This window comes from Ceratotherium simum, chromosome 10 (genome assembly GCF_057802395.1).
Source record: "Ceratotherium simum simum isolate JZ-2026a chromosome 10, ASM5780239v1, whole genome shotgun sequence".
NCBI classification, from domain to species: domain Eukaryota; kingdom Metazoa; phylum Chordata; class Mammalia; order Perissodactyla; family Rhinocerotidae; genus Ceratotherium; species Ceratotherium simum.
In genome coordinates, this window is record NC_141909.1 from 20,216,552 (window position 1) to 20,243,091 (window position 26,540).

At 33.5% G+C, this 26,540-nt stretch overlaps 1 long non-coding RNA gene across 1 annotated transcript in view; it reads left to right on the top strand.

The window, feature by feature from the left end:
* Window positions 1-23,288, top strand: part of LOC147916070 (uncharacterized) — a 35,042-nt gene extending 11,754 nt beyond the window's left edge. The window contains exons 2-3 of the long non-coding RNA XR_015553327.1: window positions 21,217-21,350; window positions 21,452-23,288. This is a non-coding gene — a long non-coding RNA (uncharacterized LOC147916070). The remainder of the gene's footprint in view (window positions 1-21,216; window positions 21,351-21,451) is intronic.
* Window positions 23,289-26,540: the final 3,252 nt, after the last annotated feature.

Consider the following 26,540-nt stretch of genomic DNA (forward strand, 5'->3'; position numbering starts at 1 on the left):
AACTCCTTGGAGATAGGTATTAGTTTTAGGAGAAATAAAAGGACATTATCATGTGCAGAATTCATTACTCAAGCAACATTTTATAGTCTTCAAAATACGCATGGCTTGTTTGGAAAAAATTGCAGTGGGAATGCATTGTATTTTGTTTTCCTGTAGACAGTTTTCACAATTTCCCATAAACTTCCTCCATTACCTAATAGAGCCAGAATACCATTTTAAACAGGACAGATCCAAAAATACATTTCTTTTAGTTTTTCAACTAAAATGAAATAAATTGCATTTATTTTTAGTTCTCTTCAGAAATTTCCATCTATTTTGTCTTTATATTAGGCCTACAGAAGTAGCTTCTTTTTACATACTTGCTTCTTTTTGCATTTACATCCTATAACATTCATTGCTTTAATTTTGTCATGATGAAAACAAAGGAAAGAAAGCCTACATTTAAATGAGTAATTCACCTAAAATAAGCAGAGTCTCTTAAGCTCTATTAATTTGTGATCGGTATAAACACAATTTCTTGCATATTTATTTCCAATGCATTGCATAATTTAACTCAATGAAGCTACTTCTGGTGTTTATCTTTACAATATAAATATCTGCCTAATACAGAATTGGAAAGGTATGCTTTAGATAGATTCAGAGTAAAGAAAATTCGATTAAGGCTATATCTTCCTCTCTATACACCTTATACTATAATTTGGTCAATTTAGTCAATTTCATAAAAATAGACTCTGTCATATTTTGAAAATATGTCCCTATATGCAGTTGTTTTGTACTTAACTGTTTTAACTCGTTAACTGTGTTGATACTTAACTTGATGTAGCAGTAGTTAACTGTAAATGCTGGGGACAGCATTCAAAATCATTCTCAAATTTGAACCAATATTTTGATGCTGATATTTATGATCTGGGTAGAGTAAAGAAGTATCAGAAATGTAACGGAAGTGTATATAATTTTGATGTTTCCAAAACTTTGCTGTGGCTATGGTTCTGATAGATACATTGCATCTATTGTGTTCATCCTTTGTCATGGAGTTCCTTGGGTAAGCACCTACAAAATACCATGTTATTACAGATTTAGCCAATCTAATTTTGTTTTAAGAAGTCAGGCGTACAGATTAAAATTGAGTGCATTGAATTAAAGTCAGAGAAGGTTGGATAACATGTTTTACGTCACATTTTCTTTGGGATGAGTGTTATAAGAAGGAAAATTTAGTTCCATAGAATTACACACTTTTAAATGTTAAAGAAACATTAACTTATTCAAGTTAAATAGATTTTTTAAAATTTAGACTCTATAGACCTGAATGGTACAATCAATATTAAGTTTATTTTGTCATTTTAATAAATTCTTTACTATAATAGTAACAGTGTATCTACGACATTGGCAGAAATTTGAATTCTGGGCATATGAAGAAATTATCAATCTTTAAGCAGGAAAATAGATCTAAGAGTTAGGAGAAACCAATATTTTTTTAGCTACAATACTCAGCCTACTCAAGATTCCAACGACCAAGCATTAAAAGAAAGTGAGCAATACAATGCTGTCTAGTCTGCCAAACAATTTGAGATGCTCGTTACTTTTACATTTGACCCTCCAGTTTAAACTCCAGGATGACACTCAATTTTGAAAGATCAAGCAAATGGATTCATGGAACAGAGCAAGTACACATTTAAATACTCTGCTAATTTAGAATTGAAAGAAAATAAATTGAAATGATCCAACACCTTACAATAACATTCAGTGTCTTCAATGGGAAGACTTGCAAACTGTTCTGTGTTAACAACTTGTCTTGTTTCTAAAATTAATTGCCTTCAGCTGTATTAACAATAGAGCATGATCAAGTAGCACAAAAGCTTTGGACAGATCAATAATAAAGTCATACTAATTTATCGTTTGTTCACCACCAGCACCACAAGATTAATAAGTTTGTAAAGGGGTATTGAACGAAGACTTTAGCCTAAAATTGCTGCTAAAACATCACCCAAATACAAAGCACAACCCAGCTCCTCAGAGTTACTAAACCAGTTGGGCAAAACTAACACAGAAATCAGCGGTAGGGGGAGGGGGCAGTGGAAAATACTGACACATTTCTTACGAATCTGCTATAAAATGCTATAATCCGTAAGAGGTAGAACTATCTTTTACGTATGCAAGAATCAAGAGAGAAAAAATAGAGAAATGAATGCCTTGATGGCCAAAAGGTTTTGTTGCATAAAGAGCCATACTGGTTGAACTTCATTTTTGTCTCTTATGTAGTCTGTGCTAATAAGGACCAGCACTATATAAAAAGTTGTATGATGCAAATACTACATTAGGAAAACAATTCAATTAAATATGTATTAAGCCCTACTCTACCAAGCTCTTGATATACACAGACAAATATATACATAAGTTCATGAAAAGCTGTGTAAATAAAACACTTCTGATAAATTATGGCTTAGGCCATGTGATTGAGCCCTCACTAGTGGTGTACAAAAGGAAATGATGGTTCCCCTCCTAGGCTTGGCCTCTAATGCGTCTCTGAACTCTTTCAAGCTCTCTCTCTTTCTTTATCTGAATGCAAACGATTAAGTGAAGGATTCCAAGATCCTAAACATGGCAGAGCTATGAGATGGAAGGGGCCCGGGTCCATGATTAACAGCTTAGAACAGTGGCTATTGCTTGCCTGCATTGTAATATGACATGAAAGAGGCATAACCTTTTACTATGTTAAGCCATGAGGATTTGTGGGATATTTGTAAGAGAAGTTAGATTATCCTGATTAGTACGACTGCACTACGTGGAAATTCTTATTTATGACAACTGCTATAGTGTTGGATAACCAATTTTTTTCCTAATAATTCCTGTTTTTATTTATCACAAATTAATGGATGAGTATCTTAAAAGGTTTTTTCAAGGTCTCTTGGAAATATTCTCCTCTATTTATCTTGTTTCTAAATCTTCAAATCAAGGAATGGGATTTTGATGTGTTGATATGACATTTGTTAAATTAAAATAAAAGAGATCTATGTGTATTATTAATAAATTGACCATATAATTCATTGTCCAAACTAGGGTACTTTTGAAAGTAAAAGATTTCACTGAAAATAATTGAAATTACATAATTTTTGAAATATTTTGGCTAACAAGTTAGTTTATTAAATTGATATTTGTAAAGTCCTCTCAAAATAAATTTGTTAAAAATTTTTAAATAATATTATTTACAGAAACTACCAAGTAATGTGTATGTTACAGCAAAATTTAAAAAATAACTGATTGTGAGGCCGGCCTGGTGGCATAGCAGTTAAGTGTGTGTGCTCTGCTCCGGCGGCCTCGGGTTTGGATCCAGGGCACGCACCGATGCACAGCTTGTCAAGCCATGCTGTGACAGCGTCCCATATAAAGTGGAGGAGGATGGGCACAGATGTTAGCCCAGGGCCAGTCTTCCTCAGCAAAAAGAGGAGGATTGGCGACAGATGTTAGCTCAGGGCTAATCTTCCTCATAAAAAAAATAACTGATTGATCAATCAGTTCATTAATTTTTTAATTAAAAAATACTATTGTCTAAACAAAAAATAAGCAAATCAGAATACTTATTCTTGTTACACATTTACATACTATTTTAATCACTTTGCCAGCCATATGTGTCTGTAATACCAAGTAATTTGTACATTTCTGATGAATATATCTTTTCAATATTCAAAGGATTATTATCTAAAATATTTTTTTCATAAATTTGATTGTGATCATCATCACAGTTGAATTGTATGCTTAATTAATTAGAAATATTTGACACAGTCAATGGACTCTTAACCTTAGACCAGAATACTTTTAGTTTGAAAAAAGCCCAGAAAAAATCCTGGAAAAAAAAAAATTGTATCAATTCTTTTTTGTTTTTCTATTTCAATGTGAAAATATTACAGCCCAAATGTGCAGCTACTGTTTTTGTCTGTAAATTCAATAGTGTCTTTCTTTGATAAATATTTATATGAGAAAAAAGCCTTCTTATTAGCTCTTTCTTATTTCAAGCTTTGTTTTAAATAACTGCAATACATGAAAAGCTTAAAAGGATTAGATTTGAGTTCTCCATTCACTGATATTTTGATTAAAATTTCTAACTGATTTCAAATAAATTTCAACTAAAATGTAAAGTGTTGTTTTAAAAATGTCTAATACCATGCTGGGTTCTTTAGAGTGATTTATAAAATTGTCTTTCCAATGGTCAGATGTTTCTAAAATTCAACTAATAATGGGCATTAGAAGAAAAAGACATAATATCATGCAGAAATTATTTTTGTTTTGTTCAAGAGTTACGTAACTAAAATTTTGTAATTTACTTACATTCAGTACGTGTGACTATGTGTGCGTGTATACATATGTGTGTATATATATATATTTGTGTGTATATATATCTTTGTAAATTTTGATAACTATAGTTTCTATTTCGGTTGTTGGAACATGGCAATTTATTCTAATGTAATTGTAAATTATGTCCATTTCTTGAAACCAGTTTCAAGTATACTTTTTTCTCCATATATTTTTAAATTTAAGAACTTTTTTTATCATAATACCATGCTCCACCAAAATTGATTTTTAATATTGACTTTATAGTAGCATTCAGAGTGATGTTCATTGTTTAACATTTGACAGAATGAAATTCTAGTGGCTTCACTCTGATTTTATAGATCAGATGAAAAAAATGTAACGTATATTATGATGAAAATAATAACGTTTTCAATATTGAGGTATATGGAGATGCCATTCTGATTTAATCCTGTTTTGGCCTAAAATTTGTTTTTCCCAGAGCAGCCTGACTTATGGCCCACCAAACATACACTGTACATCTGCTTCAAACATTTTCAAAAAGCAAAGAATGCACTCTTTAAAGGTAGGCATGAATATCTCCTTTTCTCTGACTCTGATACCAGATACCTTTACTTCTTTGAGGATTTTCTTTCCAGAAAACCAAAGTCAAGTTGACTTGCTGTGTAGGTGCTAAACTGCAGCAAAATGTCTCCTTGTGATTTGGAGAAAAATAAATTGTATTCCTATTATGCTTGATGTATGTTCTTTGTTCTGAAATGAGATATCACCATGTTCTAAACCATGCTTCTCCGGAGTGCTTTCTTCCCTGGTGGAGATTACACTTACTGGCTAGTCCTCAGCTTGGCTCAGATAAACATCATGTTATCTTTCTAATCTATAGATTGGTTATTGATTATTTGCAGTGACAATTAGGTGTTAACTAACTTCTTATTTGAAGTATCTGATGGCATTGATATAAAACTGGAATAATTTCATTATCTATGGAGGTCTTCTGAAACTTAGTGAGCACGTTAACTATTTTTCGTAGTGCATAAGAAAAATTGAAGATGAAAATAGAACAAAATAATTAAGAAAGCAATCTTTGACTGAGTGAAAATTTTAGCGATATATAAACACACTTCCCGCAGATTAACTTGCTAAATCCTTATCTTTTGGCACCTACTTCTTCACACATCTACTAACTCTTATTCAGTAGGTTTGATCTCTTACATTTCTTGTGCTCAATCATATCACTACATTGGACAGGAAATGTGGACCAACATTCTCTGTAATTACATCATCAACATCAACTTTTTTGAACAACAGAAATTCAGAACCTAATTTTCCATTAAATATATACTTTTTTTGACTTTGTTGCTATGAATGTTTTCTTACAATACAAAACAGCTACAACAAAAGCATGACTAAACAATGAATATAGAGTTGTAGCTTTGAACCATAAATGATAAAAATAATCACTATGACAAAAACATCCATACCAATGTGTCCTACTGCAGGGCTACTCAGTTTCTATATAATACATATATTTCAAATATAACTAACATACGATTTCCAGCATTTCCCATTACCCCTGGTGGCTTTTGATATCTTCTAAACTTTAGCAAAGGCTATGGCACAACTAGATATTTATCAAGTGGTCGGCAAGGACAGCCACGTGGAACAGTGTACTTCATTTTATTAGTTAGAAAGCCATCTTTAGGGGCCGGTCTGGTGGTATAGTGGTTAAGTTCACGTGTTCCACTGCGGCAGCCCAGGTTTCGCCTGTTTGGATCCTGGGTGCAGACCTACTCACCACTCATCAAGCCATGCTGAGGCAGCATCCTATATAGAAGAGCTAAAACTTTACAACTATGATATAGAACTATGTACTGGGGCCGTGGGGAGAAAAAAAGAAAAAAGAGGAGGATTGGCGATGGATGTTAGTGCAGGGCCAATCTTCCTCAAAACAAAAACACAAGCAAAATACAATACTTAGAAAAAAAAAGAAAGCTATCTTTACAGATGTCAGTTCCCTTGGTTCTGGGAAAGATCAGGAAATGAGAACTGGGTTTTTAGTTGTCTTTCAGATTTAAATATATGTTAGAACTCAGTTCACACCACCCATGAGTCTCTCACATACTACTCTAGGGACAATGGCAGAAGACAAAAGTATAAAGTGGGATATCCCAGTCCATCCTAGGTTAATGCAATTATTGATGATGATTTTTAAAAACAACCAAATCAGAAACAAACACTAAATAAACCAGATGGGTCTCGAAGACAATAAGTGTAATCTGGGTATCTCCCAGGGAAATCGACATTTGGTTACTCAGAATATTGAAACTTCATCATAGAATCAAATTTGAAATTGTCACCCAGTTAGAGTTCTGTTGTTTACACCTATTATTTGGGGCAAGTTCCATTATTATCTTTGTAAGCTTAAAGCTGATATGAAGATTGAAGTCCTAGAAAGGAGAAAAGCTCAGAGTCTGATAGCTACAAACATTAAGCATAAATATCCGGATGGATTGCCAATGACCATAAAAAGTCAATCTCATTTTTAATCCAGTTACATTTATGCATGTTGAGCCTATGTAATAAATTTAATTTGGAACTACAAAGATATACTATTCTTATCATACAACAACGGAAACATTAAAAAATTCTGAATATATTTTAAAAAGTGAAAACATATTGGATTACAGAGTACTTGATTATTCAATTGCTTGCTTAGTGAGGGAGGTATGAAAATGAAAAACTGTAAACAGTAACTCAAAGGTCCCTTTGCCATTAACATCTGTTACATTCATGGTTATTAATATTATAACCATTTTCCACAGCAGGAATGGTTTCAACTTCCATTTTATATTACAACAAATAATTTGGGAAATGATTAATGAGATTTTTAATTATAGATTGAGTTTATCTTAAAACAATCTGTGCCACTACAGCTGGAAAGGATCAAGTTTTAGTTACACCCAGGAAAACCTCCACAGTGAAGCAAAACACGTCCATTCTAGGTGCCCAGACCTTCTCCATGCCTGGTTCACCTTCACACTTGGCTTGTAGTTCCGTTTTTTAGCACACGGTGCGAATGAGGCCACGGTCATGGTTTCACTCCCCACATGTGCCAGTTAGCTTCACTCTGTCCCAGGACTACAGATTGTTTTCCTAAACTTGGGCTGCCAACTCAAAGATTTCTCCACTCATTCACCAGGGAGATCTGGCAAAAAAGCATGGAAGATTCATCATAAAATTAAAACTACTGCTGATTGCTTGGGGATGAGGGTAGGAAGGCTCACTTGGGAAAATCAGTGTCATCGTATTCTTCAAATTGTCACGTTAATTCACAGGCTTCTTCTGATTTGATTACTTTTAGTTTTACTTTAAAAAATAATTACTTAGGGGAGATAGCACAGAAAAAGGAACACTAGATTAGAATTTTGAAACCTAGATTTTATTTTGATCACTTTTCTGAAGTAGGTGCATGACCTTCAACTGTTATCTGGTTAACCTACGCTCATTATCCTTATCTGGAAAGTTTGAGTATTGACTCAGATAATGCCCACCAGGTGAGCTCTAATGGTTTATAATTCCATGATTGAAGACGTCAGGCACTGGAAGCTTTACTGGGCATGAGGCTAGAGGCAGGGAAGGGGATCTGAAGCATCTTAAAAACTCAAACTGTGTCTCAGGCGGATAGTTGGTTGTTGTCAGGATCTCTTGTTGAGCAAAAATGTGCTCCTGTTGACTTACAGGTGCTTCTGTTTTGTAGCACTGGTTTTACAGTTTTGTTGCTTGCTGGAAGAGTGCAACGTCAGCTATCAGGCCAAAGGGAAAAATACATGATATTGGTCATGATGAATTTGCTCACTATCTTTCTTCTGTTTATCTCTGCAGACTTCTGCCCTAGATTTGTAATAAATATATTCTTCCCTGTCAAGTCCTGGAATTATTTTTCACCATAAGCACAGAGCTCTTTTCAGCTATGCATCACCAAATAACTGTCAGCAGACAAGTGCCATGTGACAAGATATGTCCCTCCTTAAAGTAATGTATTTATTTCTATCCAAAGACATCTTGTTGAGGGGAGAGGTTGACAAGAAGTCTCTTTGCTTCATATAAAAAAAAAAAACAAGAAATGTTCTTGTTTACTAATTTAAAGAGGAATAAAACTATATTAAACATAAGTATCTATCATAAGGACTTATTCTCTGTTTTAGTAAATATAGGCTGAATAAGAATTATAACTAAAGCAACTTTTGTTGAGGAATATACTTTATTATACCTAATAAGAAATAATAGCCATTTTTACTTTATGCATAGTAACAATGATTGGTGGAGGAGGATAGATGGGGAATGTTTTTATTTATGAATGAATGAATTTCCATGGCTTGGTGTTTGTGGGACTTAACTTTGAGTGTTGTTCCATGCATACTTAACAGGGTATGTACATAATACAAATACTTCATTTGCTTTCATTCACTTACACACACACACACAAACACACACACGGCATTAGTGGTCATTTATTCCATCTTTTTATTCCATTCCATTTATTCTTGCTCCTGGTTATACACGAGAGAAGGAACAACAAGCAGCTTCATCCCTCAGATTCTGAAACTTCTGTTATTCTCTATATTTCAACCTGGTTCTGTGTGTGGAAGGGAAATAATCAGTGTTATAGTCTGTTGTCAGAATTTTACAAGGATCGAGCATATTCATTTTGTATAAATTTGTGGAGAAAGTGGTACCATAATTAAAGGGGAAACCCCCTTCTTGATGAAGGAGAGTGTTCATATCCAATTGGGGAAACATGTAGACCAGGCTACCCTAGTATATTTCCTGCCATTGAAATTCACTGTATATGACGTAGTGATAGGGAAATAATTTTATATTTATAGGAAACAGAAAAATGCATTAATTAATTTTATTCAAGGGTACTTTTTCTTTTACATTTTTATTTTGATATGGGGACTAGAGATCATTAAGTATCTGTTTATATCCTTTATGTAAAATTTAACTGAGTAGGAGAAGAGCTAAAACGTTTTGTAGTAGTATATACTGATGGTTAATTAAAAATATCACTACACTCGGATTTTAGAAGGAAATAGGTTTTGGAGAAAGTGTAAATTCTAAGTCTTCAGGACAATGGCTAAAAAGGAATGTTAAGATTTCCCCTCCCCCACTGTAACTCCTCCCCAGTTCTCTCTTCCTGGTGTCACATATTCAATAAGAGAATATATGAGAAATAAATCAGAATAAAAAGTTTAATATTAAAACACTGAAAGCACTCTATTTAAGATTAGGAGACAGACAAGAAGGCCAAAAACCACCTTTTATTATCATTGTTCTGGAACCAAGGGAAAATGCTATTAGAGCTAAGAAGATGTAAATATGAAAAAAGGCAGAGTGGAGTTTATTATTCTTAGCTGATCTGATTATGTGCATAGAAAATCTAAAACAATCAAATTTTTTTGAGTCAATAATCAAATTAAGTAAGGTGGCGGGTTAAATTAAGAATCAAGAGCTTTTAATATGCACACTTTTATAAGATAAATAATATTTTGGAAGAAAATATCCTATTTCAATAGCAAATAAAAACACTGTAAAGATAGCAGTTCTTCCTTAATCTATCTGTTCAAATCAATAACAGATAAATCACTGAGGCTATGTCTTTTGGAAATTGGCAAAATATGCTAACTTTCCTGTGGAAAATGAATTACTTTACCTTGAAAATCTGAAAAATAAGAGCGATAAAAGAATTAGAATCTTAAGTAACAAAATATATTTTGAAGCAATAATATACAAAATAAATTTTAAATACTTTATGGACTTTTATTCTTGTATTTCTTTTTTAAATAACAACCTAGTTGACAATAAGACGTGTTTAGTTTGTAAGACATTTTTATGTTTTGGGTATTAAACGTCTGAATATTAAACAAAAAATATTATTTTAAAATCTTCATGTTACCGGTATATCAAAATTATGGCATGAGGGGCATAAAGTTGCTTAAGATCATATTTAGGGACTATTTACATGCTTTTACTTTAGCCTGTAACCAATCATGAAATTAAGAACCATGTTTAAATAGACGACAAAAGACAATTCTAAAATTATGTCATTATGCTATATTTTGGAAATTGAGCTCATATTTCATTGCAAAGTTAGTAGAGATTTAATTTACTTGCCAAATTTTTTTTTTTTTTTTTGGTGAGGAAGATCAGCCCTGTGCTAACATCTGCCAATCCTCCTTTTTTTTTGCTGAGGAAGACTGGCCCTGGGCTAACATCCATGCCCATCTTCCTCCACTTTATATGGGACGCCACCACAGCATGGCTTGCCAAGCGGTGTGTCCGTGCGCGCCCTGGATCCGAACTGGCCAACCCCAGGCCGCTGCAGTGGAGCACGCACACTTAACCCATTGCGCCACCAGGCCGGCTCCGTCAAATTTCTTAAAGAAACCAGATGTTTGCTAACTGTTTCGGGTTGTGTTTTCTTCTGTAAAATAGTAATCGTGCAGAAGAATTGAGAGAACGTTTGAAAAGGCCTCTGTGCTGACATGAGTCACTCCTCTCCTTCCACCTGCCTTCTTAGTCATCAGAAGGCAGGTGGCATCAAAGGCAGAAGATAAATAAATACCAAGGACTGACCATCCTCACTAAGGCCCAACAGTTCACTTTGTCCTTGATCTTTGGAGAAATAACTCAAGTTTGATCTTAAACATCAGTGTAAACAATCATATGTGCTTCAAAACAAGTGTGCTAGAAGTAATGTATTTTAAAATTAATTCTGTTAACCTGCAGTTTGATGGGCTTAAAACCAAAATTAGAGAAATGGAAGAAAGGGTAAAACTAATGGAAAAACACAGTAGGGAGTGTAAGTAGAGTGTGAAAACTACTGTGGAACAGATTGCTGTTATAATTACAGACTACATTTCTCTCTCCTTTAAATACAAGTCCCTGGAAATTGCTCTGAGTGGAAGATGGGGAGGCACAGCTGTTTCAGTGTACAGCTGGTGGAAGTCACAAAGACCATAGTTAGACATAAACTGGTTAAAAAATAAACTAGCTAACTAAGTAAGAGTAACACCTGGCTTGAACCTTAGATGCAAATATATATTGTTCTTAAGAAAAAAAATATAATAAGCCCACCTGAGAGTTTTGATGAAGAATAAGAAAATGCCCACCGTTTTGTACACAAATTATATCACATACATATAATGATTTCTCCAAGTCTTCATTATATAAAGAAGTGAAAAGCCTAAATCTAAAAGACTGAGATATTGGAAGATTGTAAGATTAATAGGGTTAATTGTAGCTTTCATATCAAATTGCGTCCTTTGTTTTATATAAATCTTGAGGAGAAGTAATCAAATATTTGATGATTAATCAAGATACTCCTCCCTGTACAGTCAAAAGAATATTGAATGGATGTCCAGGAAGGACATTTCACACATCCAGTTACTGAGCTCATCAGACCTCTGTCTGTTCTCTGGAGAACTGCACAGCCTCAACCCCTCTTTTATTTTGTCTTGCTACAAAAAAAATAAATAAATAAAGCTAGACAGATAAAAAATAAAGAATACGTACTTTTTGGCTTAGAGTTGACCCAAATCTCAGAAATAGCACATCGCACATTTTGTTCTCTCATCTTTTAATGTTATCAAATATTGACATATATATCAGAATTTTCTTTTTATTTCCCACAACATAACATAGAACAGTTGCTACCAGTACATTAGTTGCACAATTGTACAAGCAGACCTATTCTCTAGATTTTCATAGAGAGCCTGTTATGATATTTGTCAAAGCAAATTATCTCGTGAGTGAAAGGATTGTTGGAGAGGAGACAAGTGACTCTCTGAACTGGCCTAGAAGTTTCCGCAGGCTGTATGTGTTTGTCGTTCTCCAGATCATATTCAAATGCAACCCAGGAAGCCTGATGGAACTTGCCTCTACAACAGTTTTCACTTTGCTAGTCTTTACTTCATTCCGCCAGAGAAGAAAGGGATGTAAAGAGGGGCAAACTCTCTGACGGGAATCCAAATACTCACGCAGCACGTCTCTTGCGTGTACCGCTACCTGTTTCATGGACTATTTGTACTTGAACATCATGAGGAAAGCAGCCAAACCTGTTCTTGTATTTTAGGGAAATTTTTAGCCACATTTTATACTATTTTTTACTGGATTTGGTCTAATCAGCAGTTGTGGATAAATTTATTGTAGACAAATAAGAGATGTAGTAATCCTAATCTCATCTCCCCTTTACTTGCATATAAAACAAATATTTTCCATATCTAAATTTCATGTTTTAACATTCATTTATAAATGTGTCTTGACTACCTCTCCCTTACAATAAAATGACTCCACTTTTATTTTGAAGAATATGGGGTACAAAAGAAAGAATGAAGCCAAGTTTATGACAGAAAAGATGTGGAATATAATGTGAAAATTATATTAGGTCAACAAACAAGGTGACTCAATTTTTGAAAATAAAAAGCTTTACTTAAGCTTCTTAGGAACTTTCACTCATCTGTCAGAATAAAATTTTAGCTCAATTCCTTAGTTGAACTTCTCTGAAATGAGATGATGTGATATTATACTCTCATAATCTCCCAAGCATTTCATATTTATTGATCACATTCTAGTAGCTATATTTCCCATTAGAAAGATTCCCACATGAAGGCAGAGAAAATGTCTACCTCTCTTGCTCTGAACAGGACCTGGCACATACTAAATATTGATTATTTACTAATTTATTAATTATTCATTCATTCACTCAACTCCACAGATACTTATTGAGCATCTGCCCTTGTGAAACTTACATTCTATAAGAAGGAGTCAGATGATAAAAACATGTAAGTAAATCATCCATTATGTTAGAAGGAGAGTAATGTTATGGGAAAATGGAAAAATAAAACAAAGTAAGAAGGATTAGGGGTAGAGAAAGATAGGCCTCATAAAAAGAATGTGATTAGAACACATCTGAAGGAGGTGAGCTAGATCTCCACTCGAATTTCTAATGGAAAACTGCTCCAGGCACAGAAAGGCAGGAAAGCATCCAGTATATTCAAGGAACAGAAATTACCTTTATTAAAATATTATCAAGAATCCAGTTGTGTTTTTAATTTATCTCCCCCTTCTAAAGACTCTTTGTATATTTTGGGGATGGCTCTGCAGATTGATTACCCATGAATTATTTTCACAGTTATGATGACGGGAATCCAAATACTGTCTTTTGACACCACAGATCTGTTTTCCAACAGAGACATTCATTTCTTCCATCTGAAACAACCATGGAGAAAATAGAGTTGCAGTGTAATAGAGCTTAAAATCAACTTTATTAAATTGAATTTCTCCAGAATTGAGAAGACATCTCACTTTTTCTATAGCCTTCAGGTAAACACTTCCAAAAAGGTATTTTAATAACCATTTAGGCACACAAGGACAGCTGTTCAGGTGGTCTCAGAGAGGATGAAAAATGGCATATGTCATTTACCACGGCAGATACTACATTACCTTGGCCTACAGAAACTTTATTTGCCTAGAAGGTATTTATTTTCCCACTTGAGCTGTTGGAAAAACAATGGCTTAAACTTCCTATGACAGAAAATATATCAGTGAAAACTCAGCATTACTTTCATCTTTTATTATATACTCTGTTACTAGTGGCCTTAACTTACGTTGACACAACAGCAATGAAAACTCAGTATCACTTTCGTCTTTTACTATCTCTTCCGTTACTATATTTCTGTGCTTATTAATAGTATATGCCAAGGATTTGATCATTTTCTTAGTATGCATTTCTTTAACATTTCACACAATAGAGTCAATCAAAAGAACACAGAGCTCACATAGATTTAAATGAAGTATTTTCTTTCTAAGTCTGCTTAATTTGTATATTACATGCTACCTTTCTAAGTACTTTCTTTTTGGAGACGTTTCAACATAATCAACCCATAGATCTTTGTTCATGTCCTAAAAAATATTTAATTAATTGAAAGTATTATTTCACTAACTACATCTAACATTGAATATCTATACACTTTTACCTTGGGAAATTTTTGGTAATTTATGCCAAAATAGAAAAAAGAATGAATACAACAATATAATTATTTTTATTAATTATGAAAATCTTTTTCACTGTTAATTCTTATATATAATTCTCTGTGTAAAGAAAATTTTTATTTTACGTAAAAATGTTAACTCATATAGTGACTTCTTGAGTTAAGAATGAGGACAAAACACCTCACAACGTTAGGATGACTACAAGTGTTGATGAGGATGTGGGGGAACTGGCACACTTGTGCACAGTTGGTGGGAATGTAAAATGGTACAGCCATTTACCATTCCATTCCGCTATTTGTGGAAAATAGTTTTCCTCAAAAAATTAAAAGTAAATAAATTTCCTCAAAAAATGAAAAATAAGATTACCATATGATCCAAAAACTCTACCTCTAGGTATGTACCTAGAATAATTGAAGGTAAGGTCTTAAAGAGATATTTGTCTACTCATGTTCATAACAGCATTATTCATAATACTTTAAATGTAGAAGAACCCAACTGTCCCTTGGTAGATGAATGGAAAAGCAAAATGTATGTATACAAAATATATATACATTCAATGGAATATTATTCAGCTTTAAAAAGGAAGGAAATTCTGACAAATGCAACAAATTGGATGAACTTTAAGGATATTATGTTAAGTGAATTAAGCCAGTCACAAAAAGATAAATACTGCATGATTTCACTTATATGAGGTACAAAGAGTAGTCAAAATCATAGAGACACAAAGTAGAATGGTGGTTGCCAGGGGCTGGGGGAAAGGGAGAATGGTGTTATTGTTTAATAGGTACAGAGTTTTAGTTTTACAAGATGAAAAGACTTCTGGAGATGGATGATGGTGATGATAGCACAACATTATGAATATATTTAATACCGCTAAACTCTACACTTAAAAATGGTTCAGATGGTAAATTTTATGTTATGTGTATTTTACCATAATAAAAACAGTTAGAAAAAAATGAATCAGTACAAAAGATTTAATACAATTCTAAGATATAAATTTTGATTGAATTGTAAATGCATTGAGCAATGTTTAGTATATCCATGTTGGGAACTGATAAGAAGAAGATATCATCTCTGCTCTCAAAAATCTTATCATCACTTGGATGAGTTAGGATCCATACATAACAAGAAAAATTAGAATATTTATAGTATGAATATGTGTGTGTGTGTGTGTGTGTGTGTGTCTACTTTGACCAAATTCATTGTGGAATTGTAAGTTATGATTAAATTTGATAAGCAATCTGATAACGAGAAAAATATTGTAGTCATAAGCACCAGGACAATTTCAAATATAATGCTGAATTTTTCATTTTTAAGAGTTAAAAAAGAGGTATTATAAAAAATGTACATTCTAAAATTGTGTCTAATAAACCAAAGTCCACTTAGGAGGAAAAAGCAGGTATGGCCAAGGTCTCATAGAGGATTTAAACATGTTCAGGATTATGGATTTTTTTCTTGTGATGACTTTCGTTTAATGAGCATGTTGGAAGAGGTCATTGAGAGGACATGACTGCAGGTTGACCTGTAAGCCAGACCTGGGCAATCAGAGGCTCCTCACTCCCTCCCAGTCTTTGGGACTGGGACTCCCACACTGGGAGTTATTGTAAAGGCACAGGCTTGAGAGGGCAATGTGTTTTTGAGAATCTGTAGACAGTATACATGACTGAAGCCAGTTGAGGTCTCTATAAACTTAAGATTCTGGTGAGCGGGTGTGGATATCTACTCGTCTTGCGGCCGCCCAAAGATAAGCCTCCTACGTAAGTTTTCTTGCTTATTAAACCTGCCACTTACCAGTCTGGAGTGGCCTGCCTCTTTCTCTGGTTTCTCTCTGCCCTCTGTGCTAGGGGCCAGTTTCAGATTTCACCCAGGGAACTCCCAGGCTTGTGAACCAACAAAGCATGAGCAAAATCCCTGTCTATATGGCTTGTATGTGTGATTTTTAACCAGGCGACCTGCAACAGTAGAACTATTTAAGCTGTTTTAAAATAGGTTATCATATTTGCCCATTTATTTTATAAAACCTAAGAACTGACAAGTTGTATAATTTAACGGTACAAATCCTGTTTGATTTCTTTCTTCAGCGTGTGACTGCTTTGTGTTTCTATCCTCTTATTGTGGCTACATTTCAAGAATTAGGGTAACTTTGTGCAGATCTGATCCAAACCTTATGCACAGATCCATGTATTCCACAATACTCATACATAAACTTCAAAATTTCCAGAGTTAATCAGGTGATATTTGTAGAACTAATGCTATCAAAAAAGTCCATATAAATATTTATTACACGAAATATATTTAATTCTTTTTTTTCCAAAATGGATGCATAAACAAACTGAATCATGAATAATAATCCAGGTGAGCTGCTTTAAGTTGAATATAGACTAAATGAACACAGAGGAGTAATTTTCCATAATCTAGATTCCTCAAGTGAGTGTAATTGCTTAACTTTATCTTGGAAAAAATATATTTATGTGTTCATATAATTCATATAATTAAAAAATCAATCAATTTTTGTTAATGTGCTTAAAAATATTTTATTAAGTAAAAAGTATTATTTTACTAATATATCTAACATATAAGTTTTTAATTTGGGAAATTTGTAGTAATTTGTGGCAACAGAGGAAAAAGTAGAATAAATATAAACTTACACTTCATTTGGCACATCTTTTTCTTCATCTCAACTTCTAACGTCTGGAATAAGTCAATAAATTCCTGCAGTTGCCATATCAGTTAGAATTGCATTAGGCTGTATGAACCAGTAACTTGACTTTATCAAATAGGGATTTATTTCTGTTGCATAAGTAGTATGAAGGAAGGCTATTAAGACAAGATATGGCAGCTCCATTATGTCCTCAGTGACCCCAATTCCTTTTAGTCTTCCATTCCATCTTCCTTAGCCGGTAGCATTCATCCTAACTCTTGCAAAATGGCTTCTGCATCTCCAGCCATCATACCTGTGTCACAAAGTCAAGGACAGAGGAAAGATAAAAGGCAGAAGTCAAAAAGGTGCAAGTGTATTCTATAGGTCTGCCAACTCTAACAAGCCAACAGCAAGAGATAAAGCAAATTTTATTATGTGAAAAAAATATATATGGTAACTATTTTTAGTTTATTTTCTGTAAGCATAAAGGATTGGAATTAGGAGTCAGATGAATCATGGACAGCAATCTGGAAAGTTAGATATCTTTTAATTATAAGTATGAACAGGGCTAAAACATAAAAGATAAAATAGTGGATATCTAGGATCAGAAACAAGGCAAAGAATTACAAGCAAAGATTAAACCAAGAAGAACTGATACCAGAGGTTAAAGTGCATAGGAATATAGACTTCGGTAAATCAAATACATCACGATGGTGGCTGGTTACAGTGATTGCAACTAAAGACAGCATGAAATAGGAAGGCATTCTTTACCTTCTATATACCTTTTAATCTCCTTTTTTGGTTAGAAACTGGAGACTAATTATGAGCGATTCACAGCTGTTAGAGGAAGTGATAGCAATTCGTTGCCAATAAAAGGATTGCTGAAAAAATTTATTTTCATCTTGGCTGGAATAATGTGGGCGTTTTATAATTATAGTAGCTATACCAGATACTACATAGCATTCCAGAGTGCTTTTCAAGAAAGTATAGACTTGCTAACAGAGTTCTATGATGAAGAGATTTCACTTGTGTAAATACAGTAGGGGGGTATTGTGCTGGTCCCACAAGTCTATCGAGCCTCCCACTATTTCAACCCAACCGTACCAAAGCTCTTATGGATTAGTGTAGACCAGGATGTTTGACTGTATGAAAATTAATTGTCAACAAAAAATATCCCAAGGTTCTAAACACATGAAACTGAATTTTGAAATGACTATATATATATATATATATATATATATATATATATATATGTATTTCTTATCTTTAAAAGGAGTAATTAAACTCTTGTTTAAATTAAATAGGTTACAGGGGCCGGCCCCATGGCGTAGCGGTTAAGTGCTGCTGGTGGCCCGGGGTTCAGATCCCGGGCGTGCACTGATGCACCTGCTTGGCGAGCCATGCTGTGGCGGCATCCTATATGAAGTGGAGGAAGATGGGCACAGATGTTAGCCCAGGGCCAGCCTTCTTCAGCGAAAAAAAAGAGAAGGATTGGCATGGATGTTAGCTCAGAGCTGATCTTCCTCACACACACACACAAACATTAAATAGGTTACAGAAAGTGCTAGCAAAGTATCTGTTCCATAGTAAGCACTTGATAAAAAATAGCTCACCTGAAAAAAATGGATCATTTTTCTTAAGCAACAAAATGTAATTAAACACAGAACTGTCTCTTAAGAGTTTCCTTAGAAGGTGCCATTTTTATACATCATTGATTTTCAAAATTTGGAGCCCCCAAAGTCTTTTGTAAAAATAATTTTATGGAGACCTCTAACATAGAAAGTGTAAAAGAACTGCTCTAATTAAAACAGAAGTCTCAGGAATCCTGCTCCCTCTGCCTCCCCATCCAACAACCCCTTTGAGACTCCTGAGGCAACTCCAAGTTGCCCTAGGAGTCCTCAAACGCATTAAATCTAGTAGAACATGCCATGCAGATAATTATACTTCCAGTTTGAAATAACGTTTCAAATTTGGAATGTTCTCATCTACCTATATTGTCGATTGTCCAATCATAATGAATTATGAACAATAGCCACTTCTTGTTCTTTTTAAATAAGTATTTTAATGAAGTCGCCCATTGTAATGCATTTCGGAAGACTTAAGCTGGTGAGAACCAAGCTATTGCATTAGGCTGTTGGTTTATACTCCTCTGTCTTCTAACTTACTATTATGTGCCACTCCCGGTACATTCTTCCTTTTGTACAGTTATCTCCATTCTCCTCAGATATGAGAGATTGAAATGTAATTCTTCAATTATTTTAATTTGGATTCTTGTTAAGCAATTTAAATCTAGAGCAAGTGACACACAAATAAAATTGGATTATTTGGAATCTATGAGAGTGGCAATGTCAGGTACCAAGTGCCAAAGTAGCAGTAGTAACCTCTTTAGATCATAATTCCTCTGGGATCTGACTTTAGCTCTTATATATTTTCCAATCTTGGCTTAATGTTTTTCCCATTGATTTTATAAGCCACATAATAAATTTGAATAGATTCCATTTTTGAAACAATAGCGAGTCAGAATTCCTTCACCTTTATGTGTGTATATACACTTATACAAATAAAATCACATAACTATAACCATTATTCAATTATTATAAAGAATACTTAGTGTGATACTATTCTCTCCATCTATTTTGTTTCACTGATTTTATCAGATGCTCAATACCTGATTTTGATTAATAATGCTAACTTAACTTTAATTGTAGATTACAAAAGTTTCTAATGTTGGTGGATGACATAAATTTCGATTTTGGTAATTCAATAATTGTGTTAAATATTGATGCTTCTAATATATACCTTTAGTTTCTATCTCACACTATTAAATGTACAAATGCTCCAAATTCTCAGCCTAAGCCAGCAAACATTTCGAAATAGTTTTGAAGAGTAATGCTTTTGAAGTACATTCCCATTAACCTTAAAATTGAAACTTGTTTATTTTAAAAATGTAGGCTTTATTTTTTAAGCATTTTTAGTTTCACAGCAAAATTGAGTGGAAAGCACACAGAGTTGCCATATACATCCTGCCGCCACACATTCACCAGGGTGGTGCATTTGCTACCATTGGTACAGGAGCATTGACACATCATTATCCCCCAAAGTCCACAGTTTACGTTAGGATTCACTCTTGGTGTTGCATGTTTCATGGTTTTTGACAAATGTATTATGACGTGTATTCTTTGTTATAGGATCATACAGGATAGTTTCACTGCCCTAAAAATACCCTATGCTCTACCTATTCATTCCTCCCTCCACACAAACTCCTGGTAACCACTAATATTTTTACTCTCTCCATAGTTTTGCCTTTCCCAGAATGTCATATTGTTGGAATTATACAGTATGTAGGCTTTTCTGATTGCCTTCTTTCACTTATAAGCATTTAAATTTCTTCCGTACCTTTTTATGGCTTGATAGCTCATATCTTTTTACTACTGAATAATATTCCACTGTATGAATTTATCACAATTGATTTATCCATTCACCTACTGAAGGACATCTTAGTTGCTTCAAAGTTTTCGAATCATGAATAAAACTGCTATATCCACACATGCAGGTTTTAGTGTGGACATAAGTTTTCAGCTCATCTGGTTAATAGCAAGGGCTGCAATTGCTGGATCCTGTGGTAGGAATTGTTTAGTTTTGTAAGCAACTGCGGAGCTGTCTTTCAAAGTGACTGTACTATTTAGCATTCTTACCAAACAACGAATGAGACGCTGCTGTTCCACATCTTCACCAGGATTCCATGCTGTCGGCATTCTGGATTTTAGCCATTCTAATACTGTTGTCTATTTTGAATTATGTTGTTTTTCAAATGTCTTGCTATTATTTTCCTATTATTTTGGTTAGTTCATCACCAAAAAAATCCTATAAATAATATGTGATCATAAAAATTTATGACAAAAAGCCCATTTTTCATATCATAAAGTTATGGTGATTTGCCCAAGAAATTTCACAGTGATTATTTCCTCTAGATGGTCTCAATCTCCTTATTGCTTTTTTCCACGAAGAGAGCAATAATTGTATTTTTCCTCCTTTACATTATGTTCCATTAGATAATCGTCTCTATTGAAAACACTCTCCCAATCTTTCCTGGGAGAATCAGACTCTATTTTTTTCTGAACAACTTAACAATTTGTTTTCTGATATATATCTGTTTCCTCACTGTGGAGGCACTGTTGGTCACTTTCTTGTCGTTCTCTCTTCTTCTTCACCGACAGATTCCTGATTTTGGTTGGATGTCGAAGCAACCAGCCCCACGGAAGGATCTAGGCAAGCCACAGCAGTCTGTTGCCATTTTGCCTCTGACTGAAACTCTGGAACTTATGCCACTCAGTTCTACTCAATCAGAGAGGTAAGATGAAGTCCTTGATGCTTTATGGAAAAATATTTTGTTTCTTGACAAAAATAGACAGAGGTGGAGAGAAATCTGTTTGGTGGTCTTCTTTCTTAAAGGTTCTGTGAAGATATGATCACTGGAGCCACGGCAGCTGTCTTGCTACCGTGAAGAAAGAAGTAACATGCTAAGCATACAAATGGAAAGAAGAAAAGAGCTCGGTTTCTTTATGATATTTTTGACCTATGGAACCACCCACAGTACTGTCTATCTCCAGACTTTTGGCATTGTGAGATAATTATCTTAGTATCAAAGGTACTATGATCCGGTATTCTGTTACTTACAGCTAAATAGATCCTAACTGATACTGTCCCATAAATGGAAGACTCAGTGTGACTGGCTATGCCCACATCCTTGAAACATTACCAATGTTATTTATACCACAAAAAGATATCATATGGCTTTATTTCAGTCCAATTTAGGGCTAAAATTCTCAGGTGCAGAGTATTAGTTAACTACACATTTTGCCTCCTTTTAAAATTCGTATTTGTAATATAAGCAATTTAAAGAAATTTTTGTTTATGTGTGTCTTTACCATATTTCAAGCCACTTCGAAATGAAAAAAACAAGATATTCATTGTATCGAATATGTCATGTATGTAATATCGTACCCCCAAATCTAGAAAATGTGAACACAAAAGTTCATAACAGCTCCAGGTAAAATTTCTGGTATTTATTGACTTTTCTTCTTTCTTTTCCATCTTACAAGAGTCATTTTATGTTGGTCTTCAAGTAGAGCCAAATGGGTTACACAGTTTTAGATTTGAAATCAGCAGCAGATGGATTAAGCCACTCTCTTGACTAAAACTCTCATTTTCTTCCATTAGCACTTGGAGGAAGTTTTCCAAAATATTTCCAAACACGGACCCCAGGGCTTTCCAAACACAGGACCTGGAGAGCTTCACTTCTCATTGTATATTTACTTTCATGGCAAATATGACCAACTCAGAGAGGCCTTTCCTGTTCACTGTACTGAAGGTTCCACTTTCCAGCAGCTCAACACAAGATGGGTTTTATTGATTATTTCATGTTGCTTTTCTTATCCTGAATACATATATATATATTTTTTTTTTTGGTGAGGAAGATTGTTGCTGAGCTGACATCTGTTCCAGTCTTCCTCTATTTTGTATGTGGGATGCCGCCACAGCATGGCTTGATGAGTGACGTGTAGGTCCAAGCCCAGGATCCAAACCCATGAACCCTGGGCCACCAAAGCAGAGCACACAAACTTAACCACTACATCACTGGGCTGGCCCCCTGAATACATATTTTAATCTATTTTTCTACTTCATTATTGTCAAATCTTTTCCCCCACAACAATACACAGTATGACCCATGAGAATATCTTTTAAATTTCACTCTCATTCATCACAATGCCCAGCAAACAAATTATTTGGAAAAAAATATATTTCTGAATAAATAGACAAATAAATGACTAAGGATTCACAATAATGATAAATAAATGAAAATGATTTTTAACTCCCTTTCCTTTCTCACTTTCAATAACTTAAGCTTCAGCTGACTCACCAAGTTGGTTCACTTTTTCAATTCGCTCAATATCACCCCTTCTCTAAATTTCTTTGTATTTCTTCTTGCTATTCTACTAAGACATTTAGCTATGACTTGAGTATCTTTTTCTACCCATGGCCTGGATGCTGAAGCTTTTGTCTTCCAAAAGGCCTATTTCATTATTTTCATGAACAAATACAATCCCCTCCTTAGAAGTGCTCCAGTATCAGTTGTTACATTAATGTTTTTCTGCCACACCAGATTAGATAACCAATGTCCTTCTGGTAACATTTACCCAGAGATGAAGAGCTTTTATTTTCACTCATCCTATTGAATTATGATTTAGTTATTTTTATAATATTCTAAAAATTTTTTAAAAGTTTAGATATTCTGGTTATTTATTATATTTCTTATATTCCTAATAAATATTTTATAATATGATTGGCTTTTTTCATGGAAAATCTATTAATTCCTCTTCAATAGCCATTAAATTAACAAACAAATTCAGTTTACCAGTTTCTATTTTTCAGAAAGTTTGTAAGCATTATTAAGCACAACTAAGTTCAGGAAATATGCCAAATGCAAAAATAACATTATAAAATTTGGAGTCATTCTTTATCATGTAGAAAAAAGTACAGACAGCATTTTTTCCTATTCACATATTTTCTTGTCTATATAAATTTATTATATACATGGATATACACAATCATAATATTATACATGCATTTAACATAATTCTGTTACTCTTTTTCCCTAATATTATGTTCCAAATATTCAAACTGATTTGGAAACTTATCTAAACTGACTGTACGATTAATTTCCCTGTACTGGTATTAGAATAATTTATATTCAAATATCATTTCTGTGAAATATTAAATGTGATTTTAGAAAAGTTACACATTTCTTTGAGCTACAAAGTCACCATTTATAAAACAGATAAAATGTCTAAATTTAGGGACATTATAAGATGAAGTCAGATAAAATATATGTTATATATACATATATGTGTTATATATAATGTGTTTATATGTAATTATGTATGTATGTAATATATATATCAGTACATCGTAGCTATCATTTTCAAAAGTCCGTTATATTGCTTGTCACACAGTAGCTACCCCATATATATTACTGACAGAATCTTATTCCTTACTATTATGAACTTTAACTTATTAAACTATTTACAAATTTTGGGACACATCGTTTTCTGATTATAATCTATAACAAATGTTTTAGAAACTAGTCCTATTAATACATACGTGTAATATTAAAATAGATTAACATATAAATTTAGGTTGAGATAGAAACCTTTGTCTTAGTTATACTCCAATATCAGCCCTATTTATATTAAGGCACATTTACATAATCTTCTCATTTCATAGACAGAGAATAGCTTTTGAATGGATGTACTTGAAAGCATTTCTTGGAGCCACTTACAATTTCTTGAGAATATAAGATATATGTTGTATATTAATAGAAAATTAATATTGTAAAGAGATATGCTTCTTCCAGATAGGTGCTTATCATCTTTCTTCCTGCCCCTGTCTCCCCATCCTACTCTACACTGGTGGTTTGGAAATATACAGGGCTTTCTCGAAAGTCCCAGTGATTGAGGTTGGGGTGAGCATTTAGTTTTGAGCAGGGAGAACTGGTAAACATCATGAGGTGCACATGACATTCTATACAAAAGGAGTTATCCTTTTTTCTAAGCTGTCAAAACCAACCCCATTTGAAACACTGGGAGGCGGATATATAATATCTATATGGGATTAAATTTAAGATTTCTTAATTTGGAATGTCAAATGATACCAAAACTTTATAAAACAATAAAATCGGAATCCTCTCCCTTTAGTTAAAAGAAAACTTCTTTAAAAATATATTAAATTCATTGTCTTGGGTTTTCTTACTATGTAATCTTGTCTATGTAACCACATATCATTCTCAAGACATGATAAATTTATTTAACCTTTCCAATATTTTTTACCTCTTTTTATTTCTTATATGTTTTTACTTTAGCCAGAAATTCCAAATAAAAATGCTTAATAAAAAAGTTTATAGTGGTCATTGTTTTTTTGTTACTTCTGGTAATAGTTGAAAGAATTGTAAATTCTTTCTAATACTTTCTGTTATTTTAATAAGATTTTTAATTTATCATTTTTGATTAATACTTTATTTTGCAGTTGCTTGAAAATTATCAGCAATGATTCTGACATCTTCTTTCATAGTTTTTAAATTCTTTTGCCTATAATAATCAAATAGTGTACCTCCAATGTTAAATTTCTCAGTTTTATAAAAATTCAAATGGTAGATATGACTACGGAGATATTACTATCCAGGCTTTTAAAAAGGAATCATGCTTTTCTTTAAGATTTGACAAAATATAAGCTCATTCCTTCAAATTATGACCAACTATCATGATATATGTTACCAGTTTATATTCTTTTATTTATCATTTTTTAAATCTTTAATTCAATCAAATTTTGGCTGGCAGATTCTTTAGTCATCTAATCCTTTAATAAGAGAAATCTGCTGTTCTTCATAGATCTTTCCCCCCTTTTATTTTGGTACAGTTGCTTTTATGTTCTCTGGTGATTTGTTGGTCTATGTACTCAAATCCATATCGCCTTCTTCCTCAAACTATTACAAGTTTGTCATCCAATTCCATCTGGTCATTCTAATCCAGTTGACCATTTACCATCTGCTTGATCTGCACATGCTCTGTTTAATACAATTGAAGGAAGACAGGACTCCCACTAGGGATCCCTAACCTCTGACCTCAGCTGCCCTTCAGACTGTAATAGACAGTCCAAATAACATATTCTGCAAGCACTTTCTTTCAGTGGCTTCAAGTTTGCTTTCAACTTCAAGGTAATGATCTTTCTTATAAACCTTGATTCTTTTTTTTTTTTTTTAACATTGTTCTCTTCATGGCAAAGGAGTACTGCTTTAATAAACATTGTTATTACATATGTTGATAAACACATCTCTAAGTGCATTACAGAAGAGTTATTACATCTATTCCTTGAAATAACACTCAAAGTATCCTGTGGGTAAAACTCCTTTTTTTAATTGAAAGATGTTTGACTTATAACATTGTATAAATTTATGGTGTACAACATGTTGATTTGCTACATTTATATGTTGTAATATGATTGACATTGTAGCAATAGATAGCACCTCTGCCATGTTACATAATTATCATCTCTTTTTTTGTGATGGGAATAATTGAGATCTGGTCTCTTAGCAAGTTTGGTAATTATAATGCACTGGTGTTGTCTACATTCACTATACTGTGCATAAATCTAGATTCTTCATCCTCATGTTTATCATTGTTGTCTAAACTTCGAAGATCCATTTCCAGCCGTTAAAGTTATATTACCTAACCTCTCTAAACAGCAGATCCGATGAGGAAAAACGCAGCTGTTTACTGATATGATTTGGGAGAATAGTAAATAAAGTAATTAAGTAAAGTCCTTAACACCGCCTGGTAAATCAAGAGTGCTTGGTAAATGTTAGCAATTATTATTATTTAATTATTATAATCACCAAACCTTCCTGAAATGATTTTTACTCTGATATCAATGACTACTAGTGGTAGTAGAAAATCCTTTTTTATCAAAATATTATTAAAACATTAAT